Source organism: Anolis carolinensis, chromosome 6, assembly GCF_035594765.1.
Source record: "Anolis carolinensis isolate JA03-04 chromosome 6, rAnoCar3.1.pri, whole genome shotgun sequence".
Taxonomy (NCBI): domain Eukaryota; kingdom Metazoa; phylum Chordata; class Lepidosauria; order Squamata; family Dactyloidae; genus Anolis; species Anolis carolinensis.
Genome location: NC_085846.1, coordinates 33,437,212 through 33,461,152, shown reverse-complemented (window position 1 = coordinate 33,461,152; position 23,941 = coordinate 33,437,212). Strand labels below are relative to the sequence as shown.

The following is a 23,941-nucleotide window of genomic DNA, read 5'->3' as shown; positions in this document are numbered from 1 at the left end:
CTAGCTGTGCCCAGCCACGCGTTGCTGTGGTGAAATATGGTGGTATGGGAAATAAAGTATTGAGGAATTGGTGGTAGTTAAGGTAAAGGGTCCCCTGGGCTGAGTGGGTTGCTAGGAGACCAAGTGAGCGGAGCTTAGCCTTCTAACTGGCAGCAATTGGATAAAAACAATTATTCCTCTCCCTCTAATTAGGACTTTATTTTTCTTTTCTTTTTGTTGTATCAACCTAGAGGCATGGATGAGGGATTGTGATGTCAATTTTCGAGGTTGTGGGGTGTTCATTTTTGTTGTTTTGTCCGCTGCCGTGATGCCATCACTCTTTTATATATATAGACAGTATAGTGGTATAGTTCAATATCGTAATATAGAATGCTAATATTGTGCTAAGCTAATAATATAATATATTGTATGTACATACAGCTGCTTTGAGTCCCCTTCGGGGTGAGAAGGGTGGGATATAAATGTAGTAAATAAATATAGTAAATAATTACTTAATTTTAGACTTAGGCTTGCCCAAAGTCTAAAATGACTTGAAGACACACAACAACAACAATCCTAATTCATTTGACTATCTCATTGGCCAGTGGCAGGCCCACACTTTCCACTGAAATCCTGATAGCTTTATGTTGGTTAAAATGGTTTTCATTTTTAAATATTGTATTGTTTTTTCATTGTTGTTGTTTTGCACTGCAAATAAGACAAATATGCAGTGTGCATAGGAATTTGTTCAAATTTTTTTTTCAAATGATAATTCGGCCCCTCAGCAGTCTGAACGATTGTGGACCGGCCCTCTGCTTAAAAAGTTTGGGGACCCCTGCTGTAGATGATCCCATGGAAATCATTTATCAGCTATATGTGCAGAAGTACTGTAATAGCAAATTAGAATGATCCTCAGATGAAATGAGATTTTGGATAAATGACTAGAGGAAAATACGACTATTATTAATAAAATTAGACACTAGAATAGAGGATAATTTATTCGTAAGAGGATTGACTGAAGTAGTTTGTAAACGTCTGTGACTCAGCCGGGGAGAGAGAGAGTAGAAAGGAAAAGGATGTGATTTGTTGCTGTTCTGTGATATTGTAGATATTGTAGATGCAACCTCCCTGCCTGGTAAGTCAGGCAGGGCATATGTTGTGGGAATTTAATTTAAAGTATGCATTCAATTTAAAAAAGAAAGAAAAGAAAGAGAGGGCAAACAGAATATGAACAGGGTTATTAAGAAAGGTAAAACTGCCTTATCAGAAATGTGTTTGGGATTTTGGATTTTTCAAGATTTTGGAATACTTGTACTTGGATACATTTTAACGGTGTGTATTTAGTTATATGTATTTTAATAATGTTGTGTTTGATCACTCCATTTTAACCCCGTTGGACCCTGTCTTGAGCTGCAAGGAGAGGCGGTTAGTATATTTATTTGTAATAACTTTGTACATGAAACAAGGTTTGCGTACAGTAAACCATCAGAAAGCACTCCCTCAGTCATCCAACTGGGCAATTTTGCGGTTTTTTTCTGATTCAGAATTCTGGGTAAGGGATGTTTAACCTATAATGTTAACCTAATGTATAAAATAGAAAAATAACTTAAGATGTTCTAACATTTTAAAATTAATTTTTACCATATATATATTGCCCATCTTGGTTCTATTAGGACTTCTAGATCTTCTAGCACTACTCCACGTAATATAGATTCACATTGGAGAAACTATTGATTTTTAGAGAGGTATTCTTTCTGGATATCTCTAGTTCTTCCAGCATGACTAGAGAATGTTGAACATAGAGTAACACAAGAGAACCTAGAGATTCCTAGAGAGAACATTTTCATCATATCCATGAATAACCAGATAGATACGCAGATGATACCACTTTGATGGCTGAAAGCGACGAGAAACTGAGGAGCATTATAACCAAGGTGAAAGAAGAAAGTGCAAAAGCTGCTTTGCAGTTAAACATCAAGAAAACCAAGATTATGGCAACCAGATTGATTGATAAATGGCAAATAGAGGGAGAATACATGGAGGCAGTGACAGACTTTGTATTTCTAGGTGCAAAGATTACTGCAGACGCAGACTGCAGCCAGGAAATTAGAAGACATTTACTTCTTGAGAGGAGAGCAATTACCAACCTTGATAAAATAGAGAAGAGTAGAGACATCACACTGGCAACGAAGGTCCATATAATTAAAGCAATGGTTTTCCCCGTAGTAACCTATGGATCTGAGAGCTGGATCATATGGAAGGCTGAGCAATGGAAGATAGGCGCTTTTGAACTGTGGTGTTGGAGGAAAATTTGAGAGTGCCTTGGACCGCAAGAAGATCCAATCAGTCCATTCTGCAGGAAATAATTCCAGACTGCTCACTGGAGGGAAGAATATTAGAGGCAAAGATGAAGTAAGTACTTTGGCCACATCATGAGAAGACAGGAAAGCTTGGAGAAGAGAAAGATGCTGGGAAAAATGGAAGGAAAAAGGAAGAGAGGCCGACCAAGGGCAAGATGGATGGATGGTATACTTGAAGTGACTGGCTTGACTTTGAAGGAACTGGGGGAGGCGACTGCTGACAGGGAGCTCTGGTGTGGGCTGGTCCATGGGAGTCAGAAGCAACTGAACGAATAAACAACAACAATAAATAATCAGATCTGCAGAAATTAAAAACCGCAAATGTGGAGGAACAACTGCATGTTTTGGAGTGCCAAAAACATGGAAGAAGCTGTCGGGAGGACTAAAGCCTGACTATCTCCAGTGTTTGAAGACTCTAATTCTGGAAAATGCTAGTTCAGTCTCCATCGTAAAATAATCAAGAACTCACAGTGCAGCCTGGCTGTTTGAAGATGTAATATAGATAGCAGCATGGAATAAGACTATGAAAAAATAAATAGATGAAAAAATAAATAGATATACTGGAAAGTTCCCCTAATTATATTCCAAAACTTACATTTTGACACAAGTTGGCTTGATGGCACATAAGAGCAACAGATATTAACAAGTTATAGAGAACAGCAAACCACTGTTCAATGAACCTGTCTTTTAAAATCATAAGTTATCAAGCTGCATACACTTTTTGATAGAGCTGTTGTTTACATTTGGAGGTTAATTGTATTAACTGCATAATTGTACCATGGGAAACAGAAAAGACAACATAATTTCTTTAAAAACCTTTGACGAGATGAAGGAGTTACTGGGTTGCTGTGAGTTTTCCAGGCCATATTCCAGAAATATTCTCTTCTAATATTTCACCCAATTCTATGGCAGGTATCCTCAGAAACTAGGCAAGTGGGGTTTATATATCTGTGGAAAGTCCAGGGTGAGAGAAAGAACTCTTGTCTGCTTGAGGCAAGTGTGAATGTTGCAATTGACCATCTTGATTAGCATTTAATGGCCTTGTAGCTTCCAAGCCAGGCTGGTTGCTGCCTGGTGGGATCCTTTGTTTTAACAATTTAGCTGGCCCTGATTGTTGTCTGGAATTCCCTGCTATTTTAGTGTTGCTCTTTATTTACTGTCCTGATTTTAGAGTTTTTTAATACTGGTAGCCAGATTTTGTTCATTTACATCGTTTCCTCCTTTTTGTTGAAATTGTCCACATGCTTATGGATTTCAATGGCTTCTCTGTGTAGTCTGACATGGAGACTACGTCAGGAGAAAATGCTTCTGGAACATGGCCATAGAGTCAGGAAAACTCACAGCAACCCCATGATTCCGGCCTTCAACAACACATTAAAGGAATTCCTATTTTCAAAAAGGAAATAATTAATCTGCCAATTGCATAATGCAGTGAGGTTCTTAATTTTGTCCTTTTGATTGTTGTTTCTCTTTTTAGGTCAAAATTATCTCCCTGAAATGTCATTCCATAAGACAACCAAATCTTTGGCAAAAGAACTGGACCCACAAGGAGATTTGATTCCAGTATGCTCCAGTATAGACCATGACAAGTATCGACTTTTTTGCGTGCTTTACAAAAAGGAAAAGACTTCATGGTGGAAGACTGAGCCTTTTCAAAAAACGGAATACAAACTCATAGATGTGGTTTGTTCTGGCGGTGATGCTGTAAATTTAGGTAACATCTAAGATTCAATGATAAGAACATAAGGATGGTGCTGAATCAGACCAAACATTAGTTCAAGATTATGTCCCTTCTCGAATTTTATTCATTGATTCATTACCAAAAAGGAAGATATTCTTAAACTTAATTTCACAATGCATTTACAGTAGAGCCTCACTTATCCAACATTCGCTTATCCAACATTCTGGGTTATCCAGCGCAGTCTGCCTTTTAATAGTCAATGTTTTTGTAGTCAAGGTTTTCAATACATTGTGATATTTTGGTGCTAAATTCGTATTACTGCATATTGAACTACTTTCTCTATCAAATTTGCTGTATAACATGATGTTTTGGTGCTTAATTTGTAAAATCATAACCTAATTTGATGTTTAATAGGCTTTTCCTTAATCCCTTCTTATTATCCAACATATTCGCTTATCCAGCGTTCTGCTGGCCCATTTATGTTGGATAAGTGAGACTCTACTGTAACTGCAGAACACATTATATATATGGCATATGGCTAATCAAAACATTGCTGTTTTAATATGTCTGTCTTCTCTTCATTTAATCACTGGGTATGAATTTGGAACCTAACCTGGGCTGTGGCGCAGGCTGTTGAGCAGCTGCAACAAATCACTCTGACCATGAGGTCATGAGTTCGAGGCCAGCCCGTGGTGGGGTGAGCACCCGTCAATTAAAAATTAAAAATAGCCCCTGCCCGTTGCTGACCTAGCAACCCGAAAGATAGTTGCTTCTATCAAGTAGGAAATAAGGTACCACTTATAAAAGTGGGGAGGCAAGTTTAACTAATTTACGACCTGGAATGAGGAAGTGCCGTCAGAGTGGATGATGAAGCAGCTGCTCCCCCCTGTGGCCAGAATCGAACATCCCCTCAGGAGAAGGTTAAATTGCCTCTGTGTCTGTCTGTCTCGGTCTCTGTTTGATGTGTTTATGGGCATTGAATGTTTGCCCTATGTGTGTATAATGTGATCCGCCCTGAGTCCCCTTCGGGGTAAGAAGGGCAGAATATAAATACTGTAAATAAATAAATAAAAAGAACCTAATATAGGCAGGTTGTTTTTTTTTCAGTCAGGGATGTCTGAGTGGTTCTCACTATACAATAGGATCTGCTGAACAATAGATTAAAAGCAATAGGAGAGAAACTTGGCATTCAGATCTGCTTTGCATTGAACATATTCTTACATTAAACATGTTTATTGCCATGCACAAATATCGTCATTTCTGTTTTAACTGAGTATTATTTTCCAGTCCCAATTCAAGGTGCAGTTTCTTACCTACAAAGCCCTGAACGGTTCTGGACCCACCTACCTCTGTTAAAACAGACACCCCCCCCCCCCATTTTATTCACTTCATTACGGTGGTCCTTTTATGTTGCCATTTTATGTATTAAATGCTTCTTACTGTTATTATATTGTACTACTTTGGTTTTATGTATTTTATCTGGTTGAATATGCTGTTTTTACATGTATTTTATTTTGCTCATTATTTGTTTTTTGGGCTAGGCCCCATGTGATCTGCCCTGAGTCCCTGCAGGGAGATGGAGGCGAGATAGAAAAATAAAGTTGTTGTTGTTGTTGTTGTTGTTATGTAAATAAGGAAGTCATTATTCTCAGTATAATCTCAAAGTAATTTCTTACCTTGTAAAGCATCTAACATAATTAATACTGTTTATACCAGTGGTAGAGACTAGTTTCTGGGCTCAGGTATTCTTCCTTTTCCCCAAAACCTGACTCAATATGGCTTATAAAATTGTATGGGTGCAACAACAGCACTGCATAGCATTAACACTTTTAAAGCCTTAAAGCATAAAAATGTTTTCATGTACTGACTGAAGGAGAGGAAGGACGGGACCACCCTGATCTCTCTAGGGAGGGAATCCCAAAGTCTGGGAGCAGCCACCAAGAACCCCATCTCCCTTGTTTTCACCAAATAAGCCTGAGAAATTGATGAAAGGACTCTCCAAAAGATCTTGGAGCTCTAATAGGCCCATAAAATTCATAGAGCTTAAAGGCAGATACAAAAAGCCTATTTCCCACTTCCCTTCCAGCTATGTGCAATCTTATCTTCTTTTCCCAACATCCTCACAAATCCCTGGTATAGGGCTGTTCATCTGACTTGGTAGAGCCAGTCATTTTCTTACACTTTTCACCTTATCATAGTCTTAGGACACTTCAACCCCCTTTCAAGCATGGAGAGGCACTGAGCTCATCGCAGAAATGTGCTGAAAGGAAGGGATTTGATCTCTTCACACTGACTGATTTCTTCCTGGTAGGACCCTTCAGCCTCTTTTTAGCATGGAGATGCACGGAGCTCATCACATGTTCCAGGGTTGAAAAGAGGCAGAAATGTCCTGAAAGGAGGGAGCTCTGAACGCAGGTCAGCAATCATGTTCAGAGTTCTTACGTCTTATTGCACTTTACTCCCATCTTTACAACTGAAAAACAGCTGGGATGGGAACCATCAAAATGTCCACATCCTGTTTCACTGCCAAACCATCAGCAGTTTCTTGTATCCTATGGGGTTTAAATCAGATCAATAGGATCCCATGGAGAGCAATGGTTTAAACCTGGCTCACTATATCTTGTATCCTATGGGGTTCCATGCAGATCAATAGGATGCCACGGGAAGATGAGGTTTTAAACTGGCAACAGTCTTTTAATGTAAGGGGCTTTGGGCAGGGCGAGGGATCTCTTGGTTTTTGGATATTGTTATTTTTCCTGGTTTAAAAAAGTACTGATGAATGTGTAGCCAGCTCTTAAGTTTCCACATGTGTGAGTGTAATGGGGAGGAAGAACTCCATATGAGCGATTCTCTCCCCTAAAAGGACAATTCTCTCCCTTAAAGGGATGGACTCCCATGCTTTTCCCTCTCAGGGCAGTTCCAGACAGGACTTTAATGCGCACCCAATCAGGTTTAAAAAAACCCAATTGGGGCCACATTAGAGTCCACACATGTCTTAGAAAGCTTGTGCTTTTGTGTGTGTGTGTAGGGGGGGGGGGGGTCTCCAGATGTCCTGCCAGACCTTCCGGTGGGGCACCCAGACACAAATTAAAACCTCTCAGAAAAGCCTTAAAAAGAAAAAAAAAATACTTACCCAGATGACATTTCCCTGCTACTGGCCCTCTTCTGGCACATAAAAATGGCATGCCAGAATAAGTGGGGAGAGGAAAATAGATCTTGGCAAGTCAATGGAGTTGGCAGCAGAGAAATATCCAGCTGGGTAAGTAATTTTTACTTTTTAGGCTTTTTATGGTATTTTGGGAGGGGACGGGGCTGTCTTGGGTTTTTCGGGCTTCAGGAAAATCCAAAAATCCTGAAACAGCTGTGTGGATTGGGACCGGAAGTTGCTCAATGTGCTCCCTGGACCCAATCCATACAGCTCCCACAGCTGGAAAGACTCGAGTCTTTCCAGGTGTCAAATTACTTCGAGCCGAAGCAGGGCTTTCCTGCTTTGTGCTGAAGGAATTTGTTTTTACCTGAGGATCATTTGGAGGCCCCAGGTAAAAACGTGGGGGCTCACACTTTTTAGGCACTGAGTGGATGCACCCTCAATGTGATGAGCTGGATATTTTTTTAATGTCCTGATCCTCCAGCTCTCTTCCTTTTTTCTAATGTTTCTTTTAATCACATACTTTATTTATTTTTAATTTCCAGATGTCATTGACGGAGACATCATTACCATGAAGGTAGAGGTAGATGGAGCAGTGGGAGGACAAATTTCTGGACATGATATAGCCGCTGTAGAAGCTAATGTGTCTATGTCCTGTGCAAGGTCTATGAAGATGAAAAGGATAGAATTAGGTTCCGCAATCATCAATTCTGTGAAAAAGCTGTAAGTATATTGAGCTTGAGCACCTGGTTCAAACTAGGTAGCATATGATATCTTGTAACATGTTTCTACTCGAATATGATGTGATTCCATAGTCAAGAAGAACTGATTTCCAGTTCCACTTTATCACAGGTCCCAGCTGGGCTGCTCAACTTCACCGGCTTTCATTGGCGAAAGGGGAGGTGTGTATGATGGCTCATGATGTCCAGCACACCTTCCCTCCTCCCCTCATTACACATGGGGGAAGGAAAGGAAGTGTTGGCATGCTTTCCTGCCCTCATCACATGGCATAAAGAGTAACAACCTTTGTGTCATCACATGGCCAAAACTGCAGGTAGCTGCACCAGAGCTACTTGAAGTACACTTTGCTCTCTGTAGTGGAGGGTGAACTGCCTTTTGGAGCTTTGCCTCCACTTCAGGAGGAAAGTGGTTGAGGCCTGCCGTGTGATGGCGCACGGCAGGTTCCTTCTATGCTTAAGCCAGTAAAATAAGGCCAAATTGCCCCCTGTGAAGAGGTGCCTAACGTGTATGAGAAATTAACTTAAAAGCCCCACACAATAATATAGACAAATCACAAAAGTATTTTAAAATAAAACTATATATTAGATATAGATATATATTTGTTGGCTTTAAAGTAATGATCCTCATTGTCATGATAATCATTATTTTTATCATCATCATTATTAACATAGCAATATTGCATAAAATAAATATTAAAAGTGCATGATAAAGTGGTTGGAAAATATATTGGTATCTATGCCATTTATATATATTATACACACACACACACACACACACACACACACACAAGCCTGAAAAAGCTATAGTAAAATTATATGGGTTTTTAATACTTTGATACTAAAATCTAAATCCTTGATGGTCAAGACCTCCATTCAATAACATCTGGCAAATTGTGGAACTCCTGCCTTTAGCTTTTATATAACCTTTGTTCTGTGCAATCTGTGCCGTTACTTATATTTTGGATAATGGGTGTATGTTTTTTTGCTACAGAAAAATCGACAGGGATCATGAGTTCATTAAACAATCAAGGAAGCTTAACTACGACCTGTATATTGTGACTGAGGCAGTAGAGACTGTGGAAGCTGCACTGATTGAGGAATCCAGCCAAAAGAAAGGCGGCATCTTTTATCAAGCCTATCTCAAAATGGGACTGAAGGTTGAATCTGAATTGCTTTAAACCTTTCACAAATTTCAAGGGAGTAAACGAAGTTTCTCCTTTCACATCGATGCTGTGTTCCCTGTAGTTGATCCAGTGTTTTGTTTTTGTTTTTCATCTTCTAGTGTACCAGAGATAGTAAGAAGACATTTCTTATCCCAAAATCTTGCATTCTCGCATTCAGAACCAAGAAAATAAAAGTATTAAAGAATTCAATAGGTAATAGATGTGTGTTTACAATTTGATCCTTAACAGAAGGAGATTCTTCCATCCTCTCTTTTCTTTTATGTTAATCCAGAGCATGGGCAGAACTTGGAATTAATTCATTGCAAATAATTTTGAAGGGGAAATGAGGGCAAAACAATGTTCCTTTAGGCAAATATTTATGCTTTCTACATGACAAGAAATATTTAATTCATTGCAATACTCATCAGGGCAAGACAACCATTGCTGCCTATTTTACTTACACATATGAGATAGCTAGTAAATCACTGCTGTACAGATTTCTCAAAAACATGACTCTTATGGTGATCCCAGGACAAAGTCAGGAACACTGTTAAGTGTCATCTAATTCGGGAATCAAGGGGAGGTATAAGAAATTTAACAGGTCCTTGGATTGGAAAGGTGATTTGCAATAGGAAATGATATCCCAAAATGAATAAGAAAGAGATGGTAATGGTGGGGTCAGGCACTTTTAGCTATCATGAGAATGGTAGGAATGAGAATGTGAAGGGCCAATTCACATGTTTTTACTTTCTGATCTGGAGGAATCCCTTACTCCTTAACAATATTGCTCATTTTTCACCTAAGACTTTGGAATTCGGACTGGTAGAGCCACTGACATCCATTATCCTGTACCAATAAAATAATCAAAACCAATTGCTAATTAAAAACAATTCTATTGATAAAATACCTAATAAAACGCTTGATCATAGTAAAATACCTAATCATGCTGTCTGTGCAGAGGTTAATCTGAGTTCAGTTATACTTGCTATGCCCTGGTGTCATTTCCAAATTTAGAAGTCTATTGGCAATGTTTGTAATCAAATGTTCATCTTCAAAACTCATATTATTCTTTACTGATTATTTTTTTATTTCCTTAGCTCTTTCCTACCATTCAGATGAACATACAGGAACCTGGAAGTTTGCCGAGTCAGGTAAGCAACGTTTAGCAAATTTATTTAATATTTAATATTTAATGTCTGAATATCATGCAAACATCAAAAGAAGTGTTTTCATAGTGCCAGTATTCTTCCCCCAAAGTAGAAAAGGGCTATGACGGCATGGATGTGTTGTGGGAGGTTTTCTCCTCACGTGTTCAGTTGGGGAGGTGATCCCCAACATCCATAATGCCACTGCATTTACAAAGACATTCTTATGCTGGGGATGGAAATTAAACTTAAACATGACAGTATAGTACAGCCTACATGTCCGTTGAAGATGAAGATGGGATGATTTTTTTAAAGAAAGCAGCAAATATAAATTATTGTACTGTAACGGTTTATGTGGTTCAAAGATAACGCTGAATGTGGAGTGGAAAAAAGCATGTTTTATTCAGCTGGGCTCCCAAGTAATCATAATCATAATAATCATAACAACAACAATAATAATGCTAACACTTTATTTATATTCCGCTCTATCTCCCCAAGGGGACTCAGAGCGGATTACAGCATACACAGATATAGGCAAACATTCAGTGCCTTTTAATACAGTAAAATAACAATGACATACAAATGTACAGACAAAGGTAAAGGCTCCCCCTTTCATCTCTGGCTTCTGGAGGTGGTGCTCAACTTCGGCCATGGGGAGGTGCTCTTTTTCCATTTCCAGGCTGAGGGCCTGTTGTCTGGTTGTGTTGCCAGCATGGCTGCATGAGTACCTCTATTACCTTCCTGTCAAGGCAGTACCTATTGATCTACTCACATTTGCATGTTTTCAAACTGCTAGGTTGGTAGGAGCTAAGGCTAATAGCGGGAGCTCACCACAACCTGCAGCTTCCAACTGCCTAACATATGGCCAACAGATTCAACAGTTCAGCTGTTTAACCCATTGCACCACCTCAGCCTTTCAGTCGCGGGTGCCCCAAGGTTTATGTAACAATCTGTATATATATAAATGTAATGTGCGTTTTACTATGGAGTAAACAACAAACCCACTGAACCAAATCACACCAAATTTGGCCACAAAAGACATAGTCATCCAAAATATGTCTTTTAAACAAAAAACCTAGAAAAATAAAGTCAGAATTAGAGGACCAGGAAAAGCCATTTTTCCCCCTAGCTGCCAGTTAGAACGGTATGCCCCGCCCCCTTCGTCTCCTAACCCAGAATGCCAAGGCAGGATAATCCACAGTATCTGCTTTGAATTGGATTATCTTTAGTCCACACTGCCATATAATCCAATTCAGTGTGGATTTTATACAATTGTGTAGAAGGGGACTCATATAATCCAGTTCTAAGCAGATAATATAAGATTATAAATATAACTAGCTGTGCCCAGCCACGCGTTGCTGTGGCTTAGTCTGGTGGTGTTGGTCAGTCTACATTAGGTTGTATTTATGCTGTGACCTCCACCTTTCTTTATACTCACATTAGTACAGTAGAGTCTCACTTATCCAAGCTAAACAGGCCAGCAGAAGGTTGGATAAGCGAATATCTTGGATAATAAGGAGGGATTAAGGAACCGCCTATTAAACATCAAATTAGGTTATGGTTTTACAAATTAAGCACCAAACCATCATGTTAGACAACAAATTTGACAGAAAAAGTAGTTCAATATGCAGGAATGTTATGTTGTAATTACTGTATTTACAAATTTAGCATCAAAATATCACGATATATTGAAAACATTGACTACAAAAATGGCTTGGATAATGCAGAAGCTTGGATAAGCGAGGCTTGGATAAGGGAGACTCTACTGTAGTAGTATTTGAAGTCTGTTACCTTCTTCAGTTTTTGTGTTGATTGATAATTGCTTGAGATCCCTGTTGTCTTTGGTTTGTTGTTAATTGTAATGTCTGATTCTGCTGAGTGCAGTTTATATTTTTATTGTGGTACAATAGTCTTTTTTTTTTTTTTGCCTGTGTAGGTGTTTATTATTATTGTGGTTGTAGTGGTCATGAAAGTTGGATAAGTTAGATGCTACTGTATTGTTTTTTGGAGGCCCAGTGTAGCACTGACTGGACTCTCAGCCTCAGTGCCTGGCTGTTTCTTGCCTGTGATGGTGTTGATTCTTATTGTTGTTGTTATTGTTATTATTGTAATTGTTTTTTTGGAGGCCAAGTGTGAATGTAGGGATTGGAGAGGTGGATGAGTTGTGTTGTCAAATTTTGTATTTGTTATAGTCACAATGCGTTGTTGTAAGTATTGTGGGTCCGGATTGTGGTTTTGTGGTGTGGTTGTGTTGTTACAACTGAGAGGCAAGGCTTTTGTGTTGTGTTGTCAAGTTTTGTATTTCTGGGGCGTTTAGTTGTATGCCAAGTTTTGTATTTCTGGGGCGTTTAGTTGTGTTGTTATAGTCACTATGCATTGTTGTGAGTTTTGTGCGTCCGGATTGTGATTTTGTGGTGTGGTTGTGTTGTTACAATCGGGAGGGAATGCTTTTGTGTTGTGTTGCCAAGTTTCGTAACTTTGGGGCGTTTAGTTGTGTTGTTATAGTCATGATGCGTTGTTGTGAGTTTTGTACGTCCGGATTGTGGTTTTGTGTTGTGGTTGTGTTCTTACAACTGGGAGGCAAGGCTTTTGCGTTGTGTTGTCAAATTTTGTATTTCTGGGGCGTTTAGTTGTGTTATAGTCATGATGCGTTGTTGTGAGTTTTGTGGGTACAGATTGTGGTTTTGTGGTGTGGTTGTGTTGTTACAACCAGGAGAAAAGGCTTTTGTGTTGTGTTGTCAAGTTTTGTATTTCTGGGGCGTTTAGTTGTGTGCCAAGTTTCGTATTTCTGGGGCGTTTAGTTGTGTTGTTATAGTCACGATGCATTGTTGTGAGTTTTGTGGGTCCGGATTGTGGTTTTGTGGTGTGGTTGTGTTGTTACAACCGGGAGGCAAGGTTTTTGCATTGTGTTGTCAAGTTTTATATTTCTGGGGCGTTTAGTTGTGTGCCAAGTTTCGTATTTCTGGGGCGTTTAGTTGTGTTGTTATAGTCACGATGCATTGTTGTGAGTTTTGTGGGTCCAGATTGTGGTTTTGTGGTGTGGCTGTGTTGTTACAACTGGGAGGCAAGGCTTTTGCGTTGTGTTATTAAGTTTTATATTTCTGGGGCGTTTAGTTGTGTGCCAAGTTTTGTATTTCTGGGGCGTTTAGTTGTGTTGTTATAGTCACGATGCGTTGTTGTGAGTGTTATGGGTCTGGATTGTGGTTTTGTGGTGTGGTTGTGTTGTTACAACCTGGAGGGAAGGCTTTTGCGTTGTGTTGCCAAGTTTCGTATTTCTGGGGCGTTTAGTTGTGTTGTTATAGTCACGATGCGTTGTTGTGAGTTTTGTGGGTCCTGTGTGGTTTTGTGGTGTGGTTGTGTTGTTACAACTGGAAGGCAAGGCTTTTGCATTGTGTTGCCAAGTTTTGTATTTCTGGGGCGTTTAGTTGTGTTGTTATCGCATGATGCGTTGTTGTGAGTTTTGTGGGTCTGGATTGTGGTTTTGTGGTGTGGTTGTGTTGTTGTAACCTGGAGGCAAGCCTTTTGCATTGTGTTGCCAAATTTCGTATTTCTGGGATGTTTAGTTTTGTTGTTATAGTCACTGCGCAAACAACTTTATCATTTTATATATATAGATATATAATAATTACTGTGGTATAATAATGCAGAACAATATAATCTCTAAAATCAGGATAGTAAATAAAGAGCAACACTCTGAAAACAGGGGACTTCCAGAAAGGAAACAACCAGGGCTAGCTAACACCTCCCAAAAAAGGATTCCCCCAGGCAAGAAGCAGCCAGGCTTTAAAGCTGCAAGGCCATTAAATGCTAATCAAGGTGACTAATTGCAGCATTCATACTTGCTACAATGAGACTATTCATTGCTATTCAACCTGGCCAACCAAGAATTCCACAAGGCAGAAAGTGGCCAGGCTTGCAAGCAGCAAGGCTATTCAGTGCTGTTCAACCTGGCTAACCAAAGTTTCCCCTAGATAGCTACTCCATTCCATTCAACCTGCCCAAGGAAGGATGCCCCTATATAGAAAGCGGCAAGGCTTTGAAGCAGCGAGGCTATTCAATGCAATTCAAATTGGCCAAAAATCAATTCCCCCAGAACGCAAGTACCCAGCCTTTCAGGCAGCAAGCCTATTCCATTGTATTCCAGCTCACCAAACAAGGATTCGCATAAAAAGAAAACGGCCAGGCTTTGAGGCTTTGAGGCTGCAAGGCTATTCATTGCTATTCCATGCAGTCAACAAATGATTCCCATCAGCCACAGCAACGCGTGGCAGGGCACAACTAGTGTGTTATATAGTTGGTGTGTATAGACCTCCCATCTTCATTTGGAAACATGATTGTCTATTGGACATCTTCAAATCTGATGAGACCACACTCCCTGAAAGTGTCTAATCATTTCTTAAGCATTCACTGATCACACTTTGCTACTAAGTCTGTGCAACCTACTGGTTTCCAGAAATGATGGGCAGAAATGTATCCTTTCAATACCACATACTAAGCAATTTGGGAAGATGTCCTTGGATGCTTTGGACAATTCGTTGAACTCCGAAAGTGCACAAAACCCATCATTGCAGCATATCTGTGTTAGAAGATCTTTGGGCTCCACCAAAATTCATTAGGATCTGTTCATACTCTGTCTGAATGCAAATAACATGAATAATAAATCAGACTGTGTTTTTATGCTTTTTTTTCTACAGAAGAGGAATATCGAGCATTTTTTGACCAAGGTAAGTAGAGCTCATGTTTCAGAAATTGGGGTTTAATGCAGGCTCTGAAGTGAATCAGTTGAAGACCACTATTTTAACTCAGTTTATTGTCTAGCCTATTTACACATTTCAATAATATTTTAAGAAATATGGGCAAATATGAGGGCTCCTCTCTCCTCTGCAGGAGTCTACCGGATACCGTGCAGCTGTGGACAAGTATACAAAAGGACCAAACACAGAGCCCAAACAAGAGTCAAAGAACATGAAAGGCACTGCAGACTAATTCAACCAGAGAAATCAGCCATGGCAGAGCGCTTGATGAGCCATCCTGGACACAGTATATTATTTGAGAACACAGAAATGCTGGACCATTCCAACAACTATCATGTCAGACTACACAGAGAAGCCATTGAAATCCACAAGCATGTGGACAACTTCAACAGAAAGGAAGAAACCATGAAAATGAACAAAATCTCGCTACCAGTATTACAAAACTCTAAAATCAAAACAGTAGATGGGAACCAACACTCTGAGGGCAGAGGACGGCTAATGACTGAACAAAGGATGCCCCCAGGCAAGAGACAAAAACCTTTCCAATGCTAATTAGGGTGATTAACTGAAACATTAATGCTGGCTTTCCAGTGACAAAGGACTCTTGCCACACCCTGGACTCTACACAGATATATATTCTTTCCTTTCCTTATTTCGTTTATCCATACCTCACAACCTCTGAGGATGCTTGCCATAGATGTGGGCAAAACGTCAGGAGAGAATACTTCTGGAACATGGCCACACAGCCCGAAAGACATACAACAACCCTTTGATCACGGGCATGAAAGCCTTCGACAACACAAATATGGGGAATCTGACATAACACAATATTTCTGCAGTGTGGGGTTTAAAAAACTCTCAGAAGAAAGGAAAGCCACACAATACATATTTTTATCACCTCTGTGAATGATGCTTGATACTCAGAGGTAGAAAATAATTTAATATCCCTTGACACTCAAACTCTTAGCAAATGACATCAAATCTTTGTATTAACAGTCATATGCCAAGAAGGGGCGAATTCGTGAATACATTACACACATTTGAAAAAGGCAAACTGGTGAATATATTAGGAATTTGTGCAATCACCATGGCAGATGGTTGCCATGGGAGTGGACTTGTCCAAGTCCGTCAAGGTGAATGATGCCAGTCAGACACAGGATACCGAGGGAGGTATCTTTAGGCAAATTAGCCTCTGAAGATGCCCTGTTGAGAACTCCTATCTTAAAGGCCTTCTTAATCAAATATTAATCTATTTCAATACAAGAAATACATCTAACCTGCACTCCTGATGGGGTTATGGATTTTAATTTAATTTAATTTAATTTAATTTAATTCTACCCATGAGGCACCTCTTTGTGCTTGTGCTCTGTGCTGAGAATATTTTATGCTGGGTTTACATGGTGACATAAATACAATATTATCAATAACATGAAATAATACCAGTAATATCAGATACTTAGCCCTCGAGTATCTTTTTCCTTAAATGGGTTCATAGCATCTGATCATGAACTCTCAATCCTCTTTATCAGGCAAACCCAGTAAAGAAAGTATACAGCGGGAGGTTGAAGAGGAATGTGCACAGTTCTCATCCTTATCTGCAAATCTGCGAGGTGTGTTTCTAACTGGCTTTGTGGCAGTAATGAGGAGCAAGGACCTTCTACAAAAGCTAGAGTTCCAGGTAAAGATGTTCTCATGGTGTGTTAGCCCTTTCCTTTGTGCTTAAGGGTTTCCTCATCATTTCCTTCCAGCACATTGACCCTCCCTTCACAAATCCTTTGCCATATTGTCTTTGTGAATCTCTCCCATTAGTGTCTTTCCAACTCTATGTCATATTTAGAGAAATTCAAGATTAATCTCCACTTCCCATTGTCAAACTTTAGCTTTATTACTTTGTAACACAGCCCAGATTGTAACAGGGGTGTCCTATTCAGTTCAATACAGGCCCTCCCCATGATAGGTTCTGTAATTTTGAATTGGTATGCAATTCGAAACAGGTACATTATTAAAGTGTAGCTACACCTAAGAGCCCCTGGCGGCACAGTGGGTTAAACCGCTGAGCCGCTGAAATTGCCGAGAGAAAGGCTGGTGGTTCGAATCCAGGCAGCAGAGTGAGCTCCCCAGTTCGAAAACATCTAAATGTGAGTAGATCAATAGGTACCCCACCGATGGACAGGTAATGGCATTCCATGCAGTCATGTCGGCCACATGACCTTGGAGGTGTCTACGGACAACGCTGGCTCTTCGGCTTAGAAATTGAGATAAGCACCAACCCTCAGACTCAGACATGACTAGACTTATGTCAGGGGAAAACCTTTACCTTTATCCAGCTACACTGAAAATATCTCTTTTTTAGCTTTGGAAAAAACAGGGAAGGGTTAATGCCCCTGTAATATTTGTATTGCTGACTCTGTTCCTATTCAGAAGATTTCAGTTCACTTTCTGTCCCAGTGATTTTGAAAAATGTGGCTTGTTGTGGAAACCAGGATTGGTGATAAGGCTTCACTTGAGACACCTTTTCCCCTTGATAACTCTTCCAAGAGTGAATTTCCCTTCCTAGGGGTAGATTTCTCTCACTTCCTGTTGTCTTACTTCTGTTCTTAACCATGAGTCATTTGTAAGCCTTATGTTTGTAATTCAGAGACTGCCTGTATCTATTAACTAGAAAGAAAACTGAAAGTTACCTGGGAAGGCCAAGAGCTTGAGCATTGTTTTCATCCTAAATATCTTGGTGTCACCTTAAATCGAACACTAACGTATAGGAAACACTGCATGAATACCAAGCACAAAGTAGCTGCACGCAATAAATTCTTGTGGAAACTTACTGGTAGTGCATAGGGTGCAGACCCAAAATTAATAAGAACATCAGCCCTGGCCTTGTCTTACTCGACTGCTGAGTATGCCTGTCCTGTTTGGCACAAGTCTGCCCATGAACAAAACATGTAGAATAATCACAGGATGTCTCAAATCTACACCTGAACTCTACAAGCTAGCTGGCATTGCCCCTCCTGATGTGCAACTCCTGATGTTGCTGCTAACTGTGAGAGAAATAAGGTTGAACACTGTGAAAGCCATCCACTGCATGGCTATCTGCCTCCTCCCAGTAGACTCAAATCAAGGAAAAGCTTCATGAGAACCACCACTCCTCTTAATGTTCCCCCAGCAACAGCATGAATATCCCTCTGGGCAGCTAAACCAGGAAATTCTAAATGGGTCTGCCTCCAGAGGCAAACCAAGAATGGGCAACTTGGAAATCCCTGAACAAACTCAGAAGCAGAGTGGGCAGATCAAAAGACAACCTGGCAAAATGGCACTACCTAAAAGAATCCTCCACTTTGTGCGACTGGAGCAAAACAGACAACTCCGCATCTGTATGCCTGCCTGCAGTGCTCTGCCTCATGTACAGAGGAAGAATTGTTTGAGGTTGCAGACAATGCAGTTGCTGTTGCCAGTTTTTGATCAAAAGATATTTAACCGCATGTGCTCCTTCTATTTTTATCAGTTCTTCCACTTCATCACATAACTTAAATTCCACTGAGTTCTATATTTAAAATCTGGTATTCCACTGGTTCACTACATTCATTTTGGTTAAAGTGCAGTTTTTTGAATCTTTTAAATGTTGAGGGCAGCAATTTTTTCCCATGTATCAGGAAGAGGTGAGGATATTGATTTTTCTCAAAACTCTGGATGTTTTGCCAAATTTTTGAATGAAGTAGCACTCGTTGCTCACAGGAAAGGACCACCCAATTTGGGGGAGGAGTCAAAATAAACTTTTTTGGGCTATTTCCATCATTTCCTTTTGCTCCCCAAGCAAGAAGGTTTGGTTGTAAGCTACCTCATAACGCTTCTACTTTGCCAAAAAAATAAAATAGCCTTTTAGGGTACCTTTATTTCTTCCTTCCATGATTTATCTGTGTCATGATCTGTCGGCCTGTGCTGCTGTCGTTCCAAATGGGAATCTCCCCCCCCCCTCCATCGCTTTTCTCTCTCTCTCCCTCTCTGCTGTTGGGATTGTGGGAGTTGTAGTCCAAAACACCAGCTGAACCTGCGCTGCTCCCTTTCCAAATGGGATTCCTGCCCACCCCTTCTTTCTCCCTCTCAGCTGTTGGGAATTGTGGGAGTTGAAGTACCAAAAAGCACCAAGAGGGATGGTGGGTGGGGCCAAATGTCTTCAGTGTGGAAACCTCTTCTTCAGCGGAGTGCACTAAAAAGTGTGATCCCAAGGTAGGGAAAAACTCAATTTTATTACAAAATGGAGTTAGACTGAACTCTCTTCTTCTGAGCACTTCTGAACATTTCCCAGTGTAATCTGATGAAGTCCTTACAATAATTTATGCAATGCTTTTGATACAAAATAAACAAATAACTAGAAAGTGTGTAAAAATTATTCACAAATGCTTTTGTCCTTCATGAGAAAGAGAAAAGTCTCCTTCCAAAAAAAAAGAGTCATGCCATTTTTTTTTCATTTCAGGACAAAAAAAAATAACTTGCAACCCAAAATTTATCTTCAGAATCACTCCCTGCTCTTGATTCAAATTTCATCACATAACAACCCTTGCTGTCATATGTGTGCCACTAAATCCTTACATTTAGGTCCATGTAACTGGTTGGCATTAACATCTTCTTTTCCTTTATACTATTAGCTGGAGGAGGCCCTTGAAGCCCCTGGCCAATGCAAGCTGATGGCTGACAAGCCAGAATTGCAAGATTTGGTGGATAATTTACAAGACTGCAGTGGAGTCATCATCCCTGAACGTGCAAAGGCAGTTTTCTATTTTCTCAAAGCCTTAGGTGGTAAGGATCACAACTTCCAAAATACAGGGACCATTTGAATGTATTTCACTAAAGGACCTTTCAGTCCATGAGCCCCTGCTGATTCAGTTGCACAGATGTTGATCTTGCTTGATTTCAAATCTCAAACTGCTTGAAATCCTCCACTGCCCTCTTGAAGGGCATCTAGACCTCTTTAGTAATAAAACATCATGGAAAAGTAACTCATGGCATCCTCTCCTAGAGTTTCTCACAGATTTGCCCAGTCACTCTCAGTTACTACTGTGAGAGGACAATAACTGAGTGAAAAAGAGCCTTCTCTTAATTTGCATGTCTGAGAATGCTAGAGCAAACTATGGCTCTTTCTTATTGTATTGCTGATAACAATAATCTAGTATGGAGCCCTTTCTTGCAATTGATTGTTTTACTCTCTTTCTCAGAACTGCAAGAGGAAGAACAATTGATGCTCTTGGAAGAATCTGTGGAAAAAAATATTGTGCCCAAGCAGCTGGCACTGGTAAGTGAAAACTTGAATCAAACATTCCCCAATATGTTTCACCAGACAAGTTGGTAGATGTGAATTTTGATCATGTGTACCATTCTATGGAATCCTAGAATTTGCAGCCAGAGAAAGTTCTAAAGCAGCAGCAAACAAACAAAGGGATTCCATAGGATGTAGCCATGCCAATTAAAGTGGAATCATTGTGCTATAACTGTGTGGTTCGAAAGGTAATGAATTCATATGAGCCTTCTATATACATGTGCCTTTCTAAAATATAATGCAAAATAAAATAAAATATATAATACCATTTAGCACTGGTAGAGTTAACTATGGCAAAAGAGTTCCCTAATCAGATAGTGATACATGGCAGTACACTATAATTTTTTTCCAAAGAATAACAATGATTTTTTAGGAATGAATATTTTGAGTAATGTGCTCTGATTTTGCTTCTTTCTTGTTCCCAAAGTTTGAGATCATTTTAGGCCATGTTCGAAACTACTGGAATATGGAATTTACTGTAGATGCCCAGATCTTATCTGAAGAGGAGATGATTATAACGGGAGCAATGCTTGAAATGAGTGGAGTGACCATTCAGGAAACTGAAGCTCATCTTATTGGAACAGGAAAGCCTGCAGCTTTCGTGTCCTTGTATGTGGTTCTTTATGTGCTCAATCTTCTAACTAAGTAAGAAGATGACTGAATTCATCATGATATTTGGATGACTAAAGCTGTACACATTTATCTGGGAAAGTTCCATTTATTTCCAAGCTTGAAAAAATATATTTTGGGCTACAACTCCCACAATCATGGGTCAGGCAAATTGCAGTTCGGAAAAGTAACTTTTTCCACTCTTTCCTCAGTGGGGCTTAGTTCTGAGCAAAATATGTACAGGATTTTACTGTGCTGCATACAGGTATATACAGCCTTGCTCTCTATTACACTATATAGCCTTATTTTCAGTCACCTTTTTGGCCTTCTAATATTCTCTATGTAGTACGTTTATGGTTTCCCAAATCCATATACAGGTTGAGCATCCCATTACCCAAAATAATCCAAAATGATCTGTGTTGGTCACTGAAATAGTACACCTTTGCTTTCTTTTGCTTAAATGTACACACACTTTGTTTCATGCACAAAATTATTAAATTATTGCATACAATTATCTTCAGCCTAGGTATTTTAGATGTTTCTGAAGCATAACATTTTATATGTATGTTTAGACTTCAGACCCAACTCCAATATATTTTAGTGTGTGTGTGTGTGTGTGTGTGTGTGTGTGTGTGTGTGTGTGTAGCTTGTATGATCCATCCAAACAAGGTTTTTAAAATCTTTACTAAAGGGGGTGCACTGGTGTTTCAATTCTAAAGAGTTTCTAAAGTTTCTTTAGTAAAAAAAATTCTGTTCCTCTTACGAGAGTAACAGAATTTTGTTACTTTTTCATTAAAGTAATTGGGCACCTGGGGGCTGGGGCTGGGGCTCATTTATTCCTTATTTTTACAGCTATGGGGGTGAAACTTGCTACAATGGTAGTACACGTTTACCCCTGTAAGCTCACCAAATTTTGGGGATTTTTGAAGTATTTATAAACAACGCTTTAAAAAAAAAACTACAATAGCTAGCTCCTTGAATTTACTATACAATGACAGAAGATAACCGGGGATCATTCTCCCCAACTTTCAGAAATATTCAGACATCTACTGATTTTAGTGGCAAACACGTGCTTTTTTCAGAAAGCCACAAAAGATATCTCATTAAATGCCTGCCAAATTATTAAATACAGTAATATTATATGATAGTAGAATCATAGAGCTGGAAGGGACCCCACAGGCCATCCAGTCTAACCCCCTTTCCGCCATGCAGCAAAAGCAGAATCAAAACACCCCCAACAAATAGCCATTCAGCCTCTGAAAAATATAATAATAAAGAAAATATGTTCCTAGTTTGAAAGTATTATTTCCTGTTTAGTCCGTACTTTGAAAGTCATTTTGTACTCCAGAAACTTGTTTTTTCTGCCTAAACCTATGTTAAATTGGTGGAGAAGACTCACTGAGAAAACTCAAAATGAGCAGTGTCATGCCACGAGCAGGCAAAACATTACCTGCTGCCCTGTCTCTTTAAGGTTCCAAAGGGGCGGAGCTTAGCCTTGGCTCCTGCCAGCCTGAAATGGCAGTTATTTTTGTCAGTTAGAATTTGTCAGTTGGTGAGGCACTGGAAGGAAGTGTAGGAAGTAAAAGGATCACAGAAATTCACGTCACGTTGGAACTGTATTCAAATTAGATTAAAAAGCCATAGACTACAGCAATAGAGAAAGCCATGTCAATATTGCATTGAAGTCATCTCAAAGATACAAAGAATCCAGTCATAACAAGACTTTATACTCTGTGGCAATATCTATCCAGAACTGCATAGACTCAAAGATTTCTTTCCTCACAAGAGACTTCATAGTGGCATCAAGAGGAAAAGAGATCAATTTTGTCTATTAATAAAATATTTTGTTTCACAACTACAGTCTCCAATCTGTCCTTCGTGCTATGAGTCCTTCCAGTTCATTTAATTAAGCATGGAGGCAGAACAGTGAATTTCTTTCCTTTGACCTTCCCAAGTAAAAGTGAATTTCTTTCCTTCAAGCTTCCTGAATAAAAGTGAATTTATTTTCCTTTGAGCTTCCCCAGTAAAAGTGTATTTTCTTTAAGCTTCCCAAGTAGCAGTTGATTTCTTTCTTTTGACCTTCCTGAGGAGAAGTGAAAACTACCTCAGAAGAAGAAGGAGTTAAGCAGCCATTTTGACGGTAGAGAGAGTGCAGTCATACAGGGCAGCGCCATTTTGAAGGAACCTGAGGGAAGCCCTTTCGGAGGAAAATGTGGCTTTCAGGACCACAATAGTTATTTTTAAGTCTAAAAAGCTTTAAGTCTCAGTAAAAGGACTGAGAATCTTAAAAGTTAGTGATCACTTTATTTAAGGGACTATTAGTAACGGACAGCAACAGGAGAATAAAAGACCTACATTCCAAAGTAACGGAGAATAGGCTATTCAGTCCTTTCTGTCCAAAAGCAATTCAGTCTAATATAAAGTGACACAAACTTCAGAAGACTTAAAGATGTCTGCTTCTTCCTCACAAAAGAGCAGAATATCTAAACCTACCTCAAAAATGTTGTCCTTCTGGCAAGATAAACTAGATTCCTTGAAACCTAAATATCAGAAGTCATGGCAGAGAATTTTAGATATGAGTCAAGCAAGCCATCGCTTTAGGCAGCAGAAAGAAATATTAGATTGTAAGGAAAGATTACAACATCAATACTGTGAGTGGATAACATATTCAGATAATATAATCTCTTTGCTTGAACATATGAAAACATCAGAATCTTTAAGTAATAAGGAAGAAATGTTGTCAGAGAGAGAGAGAAGGGAACTAGAATTTGATACCATCATGAATGATTTATCTAACAAAATATCAGAAGGTCAGGCAGAAGAAGACCCTGCCTCCCTTATGGAAACTGTTGATGAAGAACAAGTGCAACACATGTTTAGTAAAGACACAGATACAAAGTCAAACAGGTCTGTGTGTACATTAGCAGGCAAATCAAGATCATCTCACACATCCCATAGAACAGAAAGAACAAGAGGGACTTCTGTTCATAGTGGTTCTTCTGGCCAATCCCTTAGTCTGGTCATAAAGGCTAGGGCCGAGGCAGCTGCCGCAGT

The 23,941-nt window shown here is 39.5% G+C and overlaps 1 long non-coding RNA gene across 1 annotated transcript; it reads left to right on the top strand.

The window, feature by feature from the left end:
* Positions 1 to 22,901, top strand: LOC103279237 (gasdermin-A). The gene is made up of 10 exons (XR_506653.3): positions 1 to 4,053; positions 7,714 to 7,891; positions 8,900 to 9,065; positions 9,191 to 9,284; positions 10,169 to 10,222; positions 14,911 to 14,940; positions 15,104 to 16,648; positions 19,611 to 19,761; positions 20,178 to 20,254; positions 20,706 to 22,901. It is a non-coding gene; the product is annotated as a gasdermin-A (long non-coding RNA).
* Positions 22,902 to 23,941: the final 1,040 nt, after the last annotated feature.